Source organism: Fundulus heteroclitus, unplaced genomic scaffold (assembly GCF_011125445.2).
Source record: "Fundulus heteroclitus isolate FHET01 unplaced genomic scaffold, MU-UCD_Fhet_4.1 scaffold_324, whole genome shotgun sequence".
NCBI classification, from domain to species: domain Eukaryota; kingdom Metazoa; phylum Chordata; class Actinopteri; order Cyprinodontiformes; family Fundulidae; genus Fundulus; species Fundulus heteroclitus.
The window spans coordinates 29,620-42,023 of NW_023396734.1; positions in this window are offsets into that span (position 1 = coordinate 29,620).

The window sequence follows — 12,404 nt, forward strand, 5'->3', positions numbered from 1 at the left end:
GGTGTTAGGCAATTTACGTATCGGGATGAGATGAGATGATTTTGAAAACCGGTCAACGACAGTCAATATAGTGGTCATTCCTTGGGATGATGGGAGTCTAGTAATAAAATCCAAAGCGATGTGGGACCAGGGGAGTGGATTGAGCAAACTGGAGGGAGGCTGATTGGAATGTTTGTTCTGACCACAAATGGGACAGGCACGGACATAATCACGCACGTCTTTCGTCCAAGACGGCCACCAAAACTGATGGGACACCTGAGACTGTGCCCTATATATTCCGGGGTGAGCTGAGAACTTTGAATCGTGGCTCCAACGTAACACATCGGGACGGACAGACTTGGGAACATATTTTAATCCAGCGGGCCCGGTACCTGGTGTAATATTCTGGTTTCCATCTTGGTTTATGTTTATTATTTGATCAGTTAGTTCACTCCTCTGCCTCAGGTTTTATTTCTGGTCTAGGTCTTGTTTTGAATTCTTTCATAGCTTCTGCACAGTTATAGTTTATTTAGTCATGGTTCCTGTACTTACATTAGTTTCTGATTTTTATTAGGTGCTTGTGTTTTTGCTCTGTCTTAGTTTTTGTTTTCTTTCTAGGGTGTAGTTTGTATGAATACTTTAGTTAAGTATTTTGTCTAGTTCAGTTCTGTCCTGTTTCCTGCCACTTGTCCTGTTAGTCTTTCAGCCACTTCTTCCCCTTTTGATTACTTCCACCTGTTCTGCTTAATTAGCTCTCCCTCTCTTCTTTGTTCTCCTGCCTATTTATACCTGCTTCAGTTCTCTGCTCCCTGCCAGAACGTCACATCTCTTGTCCCCATGTTTCATGTCCTAGTCCTCCTTACTCATCCGGTAAGAGCTCCCCAGCATTTTGTATTTCTATCTGTCTGCTTGTTTACATTATCTGACCTGTTTGCCTGTTTTTGAGTCTGCCCAGTTTTTGTTAGTTTTTTGCTAAGATGTCTGCTTTGTACCCTGCTTGGATTATTTTTGCCTACTGGCCTGATTCACCCTGCTCTTCAATTCAATAAATCCTGTTGAGCATCACTTCAAGTGTTTGGCTGAATATCGGGTTCATCTCATGTCACGAATCAGAGCAGAGGACCCAGAATTCAACTAGTCCAGCAGAGGTTCGGTAAAAGAATATTTATTAACAAAATCCAAAAACCAAAAAGGGCAGAGAAACAAACAGTCCAGTTGGGCAGGCAAGGCAGGAACAGACAGAAACAGGGTGCCTCAGATCTCTGGGGACAAGGGGTCAAAAATCCAAAAGCAACCAATTAACAGAAATTTGCAGGAGGAGACTCACCCATACGCAAACAGACGACCTGGCACTGATGTCTGGTCTCAACAGTTAATATGGAGGATGAAGCAGGTGAAACCGGTCAGAGATGATTGCAGCAGGGGTGGAGTAAGGCAGGTGTGCAGAGTAAGTAATTAGACCAGACATCAGTGCAGAGGCTCAAAACAAGAAATAAATCAGAAACCAAACCTAAACTAAGCAGCTAACAGGACAAGACAAAACTCAAAGCAGCCAGAAAACCTAAGACAGGGGAGTAAAATAACTAACAAACCAGAACAGAACCCAGAACATTACAGAGCCCCTCCCTCAAGGGCAGATTCCAGACGCCCTTTAACGTCTACAGGAGTCAAAAGAAAAACAAGTCAGATCGGGCGGGTGGAGTTGGCTACTGGCTGGAGGGTCAGAGTCAGAAAAAGACAACCAAAACAAAAAACAACCCTCAAAGGGCGAATCCCAATAATACAGTCCCAAAACAGTCAAAGTGGCTGCATCTCTGGCGGACGTCCCAAAGGGCGGCCCCGGTTGGTCAGAACTTCTGACGGTCGCATCGGAGGGCGGCCCCGGCTGGTCAGGGCCTCCGACGGTCGTCCCGGAGGGCGGCCCCGGCGGATGGCCCCGGCGGGTCAGGGCCTCCGACGGTCGTCCCGGAGGGCGGCCCAGGCGAGACAGGGTCTCCGACGGTCGTCCCGCCGGACGGCCCAGGCGAGACAGGGTCTCCGGCGGTCGTCCCGGCGGACGGCCCAGGCGGGACAGGATCTCCGGCGGTCGTCCCGGCGGACGGCCCAGGTGGGACAGGACTTCAGGAGGCCGTCAGTGGACCAGGAACCTCAGAGCCCGACGCCTGGAGAGGGAGAAAACAGAAACTGGCGCCGGACTAAAGGTTGGGGACGGCGGCGCACTACAGGCTACAGGGGGTGCCGCACTACAGGCGACTAAAGGGGGCGCCGCGCTACAGGCTACAGGGGGTACCGCACTACAGGCGACTAAAGGGGGCGCCTGACTACAGGCGACTAAAGGGGGCGCCTGACTACAGGCGACTAAAGGGGGCGCCTGACCACAGGCGACTAAAGGGGGTGCCTGACCACAGGCGACTAAAGGGGGCGCCTGACTACAGGCGACTAAAGGGGGCGCCTGACTACAGGCTTCGGGCTGGGCCTGGCTACAGGCTTCGGGCTGGGCCTGGCTACAGCCTTTGGGCTGGGCCTTGCTACAGGCTTCGGGCTGGGCCTGACTAAAGGCTTCAGGCAGGGCCTGACTAAAGGCTTCGAGCGACAGTGCTTTAAAGCTACGAGGAGCTGGCACTGGAGACAGTGCTTTAAAGCTACGAGGAGCTGGCACTGGAGACAGTGCTTTAAAGCTACGAGGAGCTGGCACTGGAGACAGTGCTTTAAAGCTGCGAGGAGCAGGCACTGGAGACTGTGCTTTAAAGCTGCGAGGAGCCGGCACTGGAGGCTGGGCTTTAAAGCTGCGGGGAGCCGGCACTGGAGACTGAGTCCTTAAGCTGCGGGGAGCCGGCACTGGAGACTGAGTCCTTAAGCTGCGGGGAGCCGGCACTGGAGGCTGTGCTTTAAAGCTGCGGGGAGCCGGCACTGGAGGCTGGGCTTTAAAGCTGCGGGGAGCTGGCACTGGAGACTGAGTCCTTAAGCTGCAGGGAGCCGGCACTGGAGACTGTGCTTTAAAGCTGCGGGGAGCCGGCACTGGAGCTGAAATCGAGGGCGGGTCCTCCAGGACCCCTTCTTGGGGCTTGGGCGGAAGCGGTTCCTCCTGGACCCCTTCGTCGCCTGCTGGCGGCGAACCCTCTGGAGACTTGGGCAGAGGCGGACCCTCCAGGGCCCCCTCTGGAGACTTGGGCAGAGGCGGACCCTCCAGGGCCCCCTCTGGAGACTTGGGCAGAGGCGGACCCTCCAGGGCCCCCTCTGGAGACTTGGGCAGAGGCGGACCCTCCAGGGCCCCCTCTGGAGACTTGGGCAGAGGCGGACCCTCCAGGGCCCCCTCTGGAGACTTGGGCAGAGGCGGACCCTCCAGGGCCCCATCGGCGCCCGCTGCCGGCGGACCCTCCTGGGCCCCCACGTCGCCCGCTGGCGGAGGACCCTCCTGGGCCCCCACATCGCCCGCTGGCGGTAACCCCTCAGGGACAGGAGCCGAGGCGTCAGCCAGACCAACCGCTCGCCGGCGTTTGCCGGCGAGCAGTTTGACAGGTGTCAAACTGAGTTTGACACCTTGAGTTTGACAGGTGTCAAACTCAAGGCCCGCGGGCCGAATCCGGCCCGTCAAGGTAAATTATCCGGCCCTCAAGAGCCAAAAAAAAAGACACATCATGTAATAACGTAGAGGCATATATCCTTTTAAAGTGTATAAAGTGGCTAAAACTGTGCCTCCTGTAAGTGTGACTCACCCCAATATCAACTTTTTCTGCAGATAAACAGTATAAACTGGGCCTAAGGTTGTTACTTTTATGTTACTGTGCATTTTTTATACTTCTATGTGAACTAGAATGAAATTATGAAATGAAAAGTATCGTCTATACACGTGCAACCGGCCCTTTTAATGGCATCATGACGCCAAAGTGGCCCCATATAGAAATGAGTTTGACACCCCTGGACTAGGTGAACATGTTGTCGGTGCTGATCTGGATCACTAGAGTAAATCAGAATGTCATCTAGATAGACAAAAACAAAGACGTTCAAAAATTCCCGTAGGACATCATTAACTAATGGCTCAAAGACGGACAGAGCATTACACAAGCCAAAAGGCATGGCCAAGTATTCAAAGTGACCAAGCGGGGTCTTAAAAGCCGTCTTCCATTCATCTCCCTGACAAACCCGGACCAAATGGTAAGCGTTACGCAAGTCAAGCTTGGTAAAAATGACGGCTTTCTGGACTGGTTCTAGGGCTGAAGACAACAGGGGAAGCGGGGACTTATTCTTAACAGTAATTTGATTTAGCCCTCGGTAGTCGATACACTGCCGGAGGGAACCATCTTTCTTCCCGACAAAAAAGAAACCCGCACCTAATGGAGAGGAGGAAGGGCAATTAATCCAGCTGAAAGAGACTCACCTATATATTTCTTGAGCGCCTGACGTTCAGACCTCGAGATATTGTAGAGGCGGCTGGAGGGTAGCGGAGCCACCGGTAGCAAATCAATAGCGCAATCGTATGGGCGATGCGGAGGAAGTGAGCACACCTGACTTTTACTAAAAACCAGACGCAGGTCGTGATACTGCTCAGGAACACGGGTTAAATCGATGGCATCCTCCAATTCAGTGGGAGAATTGGAGGGATGGTAAACTGGCTGAACTGACTGTAGGCATCATGAATGGCAGGCAGGGGACCAGAATTCTAGCCGAGACTGGGCCCAGCTAAGATGAGATAAGATAAGATAGGCTTTAGTGATCTCACATTGGAGAAATTTACTTATCACATCGGCTCAATAGTCAGAAGCAGGTGCCAAAGTAGGAAAAGGTGCATCAGTTATATATACAGTGTATTTTCATATATAAAGTGGATCAAAAGGAAAATGAGAAAAAAATAGAAAACAAATAGATTGTTGGTTCGGCTGGTTTGATGAGCTTTTCCATCTCATCCAAACGGACCTCCCTTTTGGGATCACTATGGACCTGACGAAGATGTTCCTCCACCTCTTCCTTTGTTGCTTTCAACTCCCCTGATCTTTTGTCACCTAGGAGTTTTGACAGATATTGGTATGGATTCTTGGTGAAAGCTGCCCTGTCTTTCAACCGCCGCTTCCTTAGACTTAGACTTTCTTTATTGTCATTTTGTATAGACAGAGTGCATACAGAACGAGATTTCGTTTTCACACAGCTCAGAAAGATTGCAGTAACTCTACAAGATACCTTGCAGTGCATTACAGTACAGGATAAAGTGCAGTGATAAATCGCAGTCGCTTACAGGATATGTTTCTATTGACTTCCGGATAAAGTGCAGCAGTGAACAGTAGGCAGTTGAAATGTAAACAATGTAAAACAAATGTAAACAAATATGCAGTAAGGTGCAGCAGTGATTTAAAAGTAGACAGTTGCATTGTAAACAGTTTTTCAGTACGTTTCTGGGTAAGGTGCAGCAGCAATTTTGCAGGATACGATACAAATGTGCAAATGTGCAAATGTGCAAATCAGCGAGTCGAGTGTGGTACACAGTCCGTTTTTATACTTCAGCTGTTCAGCGGTTCAACAGTCTGAGGGCAGCAGGGAAAAAGCTTTTGCAGAACCTAGTGGACCTGCAGCGGATGCTGCGGAACCTCTTTCCAGAGGGCAGCAGGGAGAATAGTCTATGGTGGGGTGTGAGGGGTCCCTGATGATGTTACGGGCTCGAGACACACAGCGCTGCGATGAAATGTCTTTAATGGAGGGAAGAGGAGCCCCGATGATCCATTCTGCTGTCCTCACCACTCTCCTCACGTTCTTCCAGTCGGAGGCACTGCAGCCTCCACACCACACAGTGAGACAGCTGGTCAGAATACTCTCTATGGTGCTTCTGTAGAAGGTCGTGAGGATGGGCGGGGCAGACGGGCTCTCCTCATCCTCCGCAGAAAGTACAGTCGCTTCTGTGCCCTCTTCACCAGTGACGTGGTGTTCACAGTCCAGGTGAGGTTGTCCGTGATGTGCACCCGCAGGAATTTGATGCTGGTGACCACCTCCACCACTGAGTTGTTGATGAGCAGTGGAGCATGGTGAGGCCGGTTTTTCCTGAAGTCGACGATGACCTCCTTCGTCTTCTCCACGTTCAGGATCAGGCTGTTGTCTCTGCACCAGCCCACCAGTTGCTCCACCTCCTCTCTGTAGTCCTGGTCGTTGTCGTCTCTGATCAGGCCCACCATCGTTGTGTCGTCTGCAAACTTCACGATGTGATTGGTGGTGAACCTGGGGACGCAGTCGTGTGTCATCAGGGTGAACAGCAGGGGGCTCAGGACGCAGCCCTGAGGGGAGCCCGTGCTGAGGGTGATGACATCAGAGGTGTTCTGTCCGACCCGGACTGACTGAGGTCTGTTGGTGAGGAAGTCTAGCAGCCAGTCCCTGCAGTGACACTCAGCTCGTCGCAAGATCTTAATGCGCTCCCTCAGGTTCTTCCAGAGTTTTGTGAGTTCTGGTTTCTCGTCTGGTGTTGCTTTGCGAAAGGCCTTTTTCAGCCTCCGCAAATCCCCTCTCAGGGTTGCTATCTCCTTCAGGTGTCTATTCTCCTTGAGCTGGGTGTTTACTCTGCCTTTCTGCTCTTTCCTTCCGAATCGCTCAGCGCCAGATTATAGAGGACATAGCTTTGAGCTTCTTCCCCACATCTCCTGCAGTGGCTGCTTCTAGCACCTGGTCCACATCGCGATCAAACATCTCCCATTCTTTTGTTGCAGCTGCAGTTGGCCAGTTCACACGTTGTTTCCGGACGTCTCCTTCACAAGTGATCTGCGCAGGCTGTCTAGTATATTGAGTCACTTCCCTCTCACTCTGTTGCCTTGCCGCCTCCGTCACAACAGCGATGCTGCTCCTGCTCCCCTCCTCATCATGTGCCTGGAGATTCTGGAGACTGTGGTTTGTGTCCTGCCCCAGCTTCTCCTCCGTCTGACCAGATTTCCCTGTGCGTTGCACGTAACTTTCAGGTTGCAAGCACTTCATCTTTGTCTGATGTATCTTCAGCCCTTTCTCATTTTTGCACTTTTTCCCACATCTGCAGACCCGGGATGAATCACTTAGCTGTTCCTTAGTCGATTGTCCGTTGATAGTGGTCATAACGTTGTTCTGTCCGGTGGGTCGATCATCCTCCCCCGCTCTCGCTCGGCCCCGGGGGTATCTTGTAATATACCTTTCCATAGCGGTTGTTTGGGTTTTCTCCTCACGGAGAGTGTGGTCGGCCTGCCAAGCCGCCACACCCCAGCTCTGGTCTTTCCCAGATGCCAGCAGTCTTTCCTCGCTGTCACCGTTCTTCCTCGGTTGCCAACTTGTCTTTCCAAGTGGTCACTGGGTCTACCAGAAAGGAATATGCAAAATACGATAAGGGTATCGCAACTCGCCCACCTTTACAGGTACTTGCCCCTGCACCATCTGTGGGCCAGTGGCATCGCTCGCTCTCTCTGCCTCCTTCCCTCAAGGCTCCACTCGGTCTCTGTGACTGGAATAGGAGTTGGGTAGCTTCAGCAGGTTATCAAATGGGCACCCCCCTTCACTGGTGTTTCATTGATTTAAGCCCATGACACCTCGGAGGGGCTCAACGGCAGATCCAGCGTCCTGGACCCACCCCCACTGAATGCCACCCAACTCTGTCTTCACTTTCCGTTCACTTAGTGCTTCGGCGCTGCCACCGCACCTCCCGCTGCATCCAAATCCAGCGAGATGCCTCCTCTGCCCGCTTGGTGGCGTTGGCTACAAGCCGCTTCCTGGCCAGCCCTTCGATTCCCAGGAGTCCAAGGGCTCTCCAAAGCGACCGTCCAGCAAAGCCTCTGCAGCCCACCTCCACTGGGAGATTCCAGGTCTTCCATCCATTTTGCTGGCTCTCTAGGATGAGGGCTTGGTATTTATTGAGCTTACGCTCATAGGCCTCCTCCATCCTCTCTTCCCAGGGGATAGTCAGCTCGATGAGCACCACCTGTTTGGTACCTTAAGACCACAGAACAATATCAGGCCTCAGGCTAGAGTGGGCTATCTCCTCAGGGAATTTGAGCTGCTTCTTTAGGTCTGCTCGCATCTCCCAGTCATTTGCCGTGGCCAGGATCCCCTTGCTCCTCCCTCCTGCTGCTCCACTTTCTCCTGCCCTGATAAAATGTATAAAACGAGGCCCTTTGGACATCTGTCTTGCCCTTTTCTTTGCCTGCTCGATGCCATCGGCCAATTGAGCAAGGATCTGGTCATGACGCCACTGGAACTTACCATCTGCTAAGCTTGAGTGACATGAAGAGAGGATGTGTTCAAGGTTAGCCGTCCTTCCACAGAGCTTGCAGCTTGGGCTCTATACATATGTGTTGACATATTTTCACGTGGTGATAGCAGCAGAAGTTGCTTCTTTCAGGATAATTGCACGGGTAATAGCACAGTGTATGAAATAGATTATTGCACATTAGTTATAACAGTTCAAATGAGGATTATGATTATGAGACAACTTCTGTCTTGTCAGAATTTAAGTGCAGGAAATTTAAAGTCATCCAGCTTTTGATGTCATCAAGACATGACTGCAGTCGAAGTAACTGATTGGATTCATCAGGATTTATGGATAAATATAGCTGAGTGTCATCAGCATAACAGTGGAAATTAATCCCATGCTGTCTGATAATTTTGCCAATCAGAAGCATATATATAGTAAAGAGAATTGGTCCAAGGACTGAACCCTGTGGTACTCCACAAGTGACCCTAGAGTTTGAGGAAGATTTATTATTAACATGAACAAACTGGAATCTGTCCGACAGATAAGATTTAAACCAGCCTAATGCTTTCCCCTTAATCCCTACAGTATGCTCAAGTCTTTGTAGGAGAATATTGTGATCAACTGTGTCAAATGCAGCACTGAGATCTAACAGGACAAGTATAGACACAAGTCCATTATCTGAGGCCATAAGAATATCATTGGTGACCTTCACCAGCGCTGTTTCAGTGCTATGATGAGCTCTGAAGCCTGACTGAAACTCTTCAGGTCAATAGGTCATTACTTTTTAAATGTTCACATGGTTGATTAGCAACTACTTTCTCAAGAATTTAGAAAGGAAAAGATTACATATAAGTCTGTCATTTATTAAGTCATTTTGATCAAAAGAAGGTTTGTTAAGTATAGGTTTAATAGCAGCTACTTCCAAAGCCTGTGGTTAAAAATGTAAGTGCAACGACTCAGTTACAGAGAGATGCTGTAAAATTAGCATCAGGCTAAACCAATTTGTTTCTCAAGAATTTTAGATAAGAAAAGAAGATTAGATATAGGTCTGTAATTTACTAACTCATCTTGATCAAGAGAAGGTTTCTTAAGTAAAGGTTTAATAACAGCTACTTTAAAAACCTGTGGTACATATCCATTTAATAAGGATAGATTAATCATGTCTAAAATAGGACCACTGATCAAATGGAATATCTCCCTAAACAACTTGGTTGGGATTGGGTCCAACATGCAGGTAGAAGGTTTAGATGAAGCTAAAATTTTAGATAGCTCAGAAAGCTCTACTGCTTCTAAACAGTTCAAACACTGTGCAGGTTCTAAAGATTCCTCCAATGCTGCCTCACTTACTGAGGATGAGGTAATCATGTTTGGGAGGATGCCAATTATTTTATTTTTAATGGAATCAATTTTATTTATGAAGAATCCCATAAAATCATTACTGCTAAGAGCTAAGGGAATGGATGGATCAACGAAGCTATGACTCTGTGTAAGTTTGGCAACTGAAGAGAAATCTAGGATTATTTTTGTTCTCCTCAATTAATGATGAAAAATATGCTGCTCTAATTCTGCGAAGGGTCTTGTTATACATCAATAGACTGTCCCTCCAGATTAAGTAGGATTCCTCTTGGTGTGTAGAGCGCCATTTTCTCTCCAATTTCCTAACATTGTGCTTCAAGGAACGCAGCTCTGAATTAAACCAGGGAGCCAGCTTCCTGTGAATTATCACCTTCTTTTTCAAGGGAGCTACATTGTTTAATGCAGAACGCAATGAGGAAGTCACACTGTTTACAAAGACGTCTATTTGTCAATGGGAAGAAACAACATCGCTGCTATCTGCAGGGTATTTCTGCAATACTGACGTTATTAAAAGGGGGACAGACTCTTTAGAGTTTGATGCAGCATTGTCTGATAAAGATCTACTATAATGGAACCCTCTTTTGGGGGTGGAGAACTCAGTTAGATTAAACTCAAATATTATTAAAAAATTATCAGATAGAACAGGGTTGTGAGGAAATACTGTTAATATTCACAATCAATGCCATATGTCAGCACAAGGTCTAAAGTATGGAGCCGAGAATGCTTCAATTTATGCACATTTTGAGCAAAACCAATTGAATCTAGGATAGTTTTAAAGACTACACTAAGGTTATCACATTCTGTGTCAACATGAATGTTAAAATCACCCACTATAATAACCTTGTCAGTATTTAACACCAAATCAGATAAGAAATCTGACAACTGATCCAAAAACTGAGTGTAAGGGCCTGGTGGGCGATACAAAACAACAAACAAAAGAGGTTTTATTGCTTTGCAATTTGGATGAGGGAAACTGAGGGTTAAATGTTCAAAAGAACTGTAGTTATTAGTTGGCCTGGGAGTAATTAGTAAATCACACTGAAAGATGGTTGCCACTCCTCCTCCTCTTCCCACAGATCTGGTATTGTGGAAATTTGAGTAACTGGAGGGAGTTGACTCATTTATACTAACGTAGTCCTCTTGTAGCCAGGTTTTTGTAAGACAAAATAAATCAATCTGTTTATCAGAAATCATCTCATTAACTAACAAAGTCTTTGGAGGGAGAGACCTTATATTTAATAGACCACATATAATTGTTTTATTTTTTTGGTTTAAGGTGAGCTGTATTGATTTTTATCTGATTTTTATGATTTGTTCCTTTTAGATCAGATTTTGATCTGTTAAGTTTGGGCCGTGGGAAAGACACCGTCTCAACAGGGTAATGGGTGGGTAACAGTACAGAAGCTGCAGCGAGGTGTGTTAAACTACGGCTTTGCTTCCTGGTCTGGGCCCTGGGTTGTCAGCATTTAGGAGAACTAATAAATCCGGCCAGACTCCTAGAAAGAAGAGCTGCACCATCCAAAGTGGGATGGATGCCGTCTCTCCGGATCAGACCAGGTTTTCCCCAGAAAGTTCACCAGTTATCAATGTAGCCCACGTCATTTTCAGGACACCACCTAGACAACCAGCGGTTGAATGATGACATGCGGCTAAACGTCATCACTGGTCAGATCAGGCAGGGGACCAGAGAAAATTACGGAGTCCGACATTGTTTTAGCAAACTTACACACCGAAGCAACACCAACTTTAGTGACCTGCGATCGGTGTGACCAGGTGTCATTACCGCCAGCGTGAATAACAATTTTGCGGTATTTACGCTTATCCTTAGCCAGCAGTTTCAGGTAGGATTCGATGTTGCCCGTTCTGGCCCCTGGTAGGCATTTAACTATGGTCCCTGGTGTCTCTAATGCCACGTTTCTGACTATTGAGCTCCCAATAATCAGGGTTGGCTTCACAGCGGGTGTGTCGCTGAGTGTGGAAAACTTGTTAGAAACGCAGACGGGTTGGTGGTGAACTGGGGGCTGAAATCTAGAGCTATGCTTCCTACGAACGGTCACCCAGCTGGCTGGGTTGGGTACCACCGGCTGCGCAGGTGGTACTTCTGGAGGACCAGTAAGTGAGGTAACGCTAGGTCTATGTGGCTCTGCGCTAGCAAAGGGGCGGCTACTAGCTGATTTTTCCATAGCACAGAGCCGGGTCTCCAATTCTGACACCCTCGCATCCTAAGCTACAAAAACACATTTATTACAAGTACCACTATCACTAAAGGAGGCAGAGGAACAACTAAACATCTGACACAGAGAGCAGGACATAGGGGAAGACTTAGACAGAGACGGCGAAGCTGAAGTAATAGTAGGAGAAGAAGCCATTGTGAAACTAAAGCTAGGCTAGCACCCTTTTACCACGTTAAAAAAGCAAACCGTGTGAAACACGAGGAGTTTCCAAGCGCGATGTGCAGCTACAGAGAATGTTTTAAAAGTGCTTATGTGTTTAAAACAGATGTTACAGCAAAGAGATTAAAGATAAAAGAGAGAGAGACTGGAGCAACAGGAAGTGACACAATACGCCTTAACTAAACACCTCATTATATTTAGTACCTTCCTACATTTATCGATTATTTTCTTAATGTGCATACCCCATGTTATTATTTCATCAAACCACATCCCAAGAAATTTAAATTAACTCTTTCCAAATCATGACCATATAATTTTAAGTTTATATGTTTTTTCATCAACTTCCTTGTAAAAAACCCCCATTATTTTAGTTTTCTCTACAGAAAATTTAAAACCCCATTTATATGACCATTTTTCTACAACTGAAATTGCTCCCTGAAGTTTCTTTACAATAAAGTCTAAATTTCTTCCCATTTTCCACATTGCTCCAT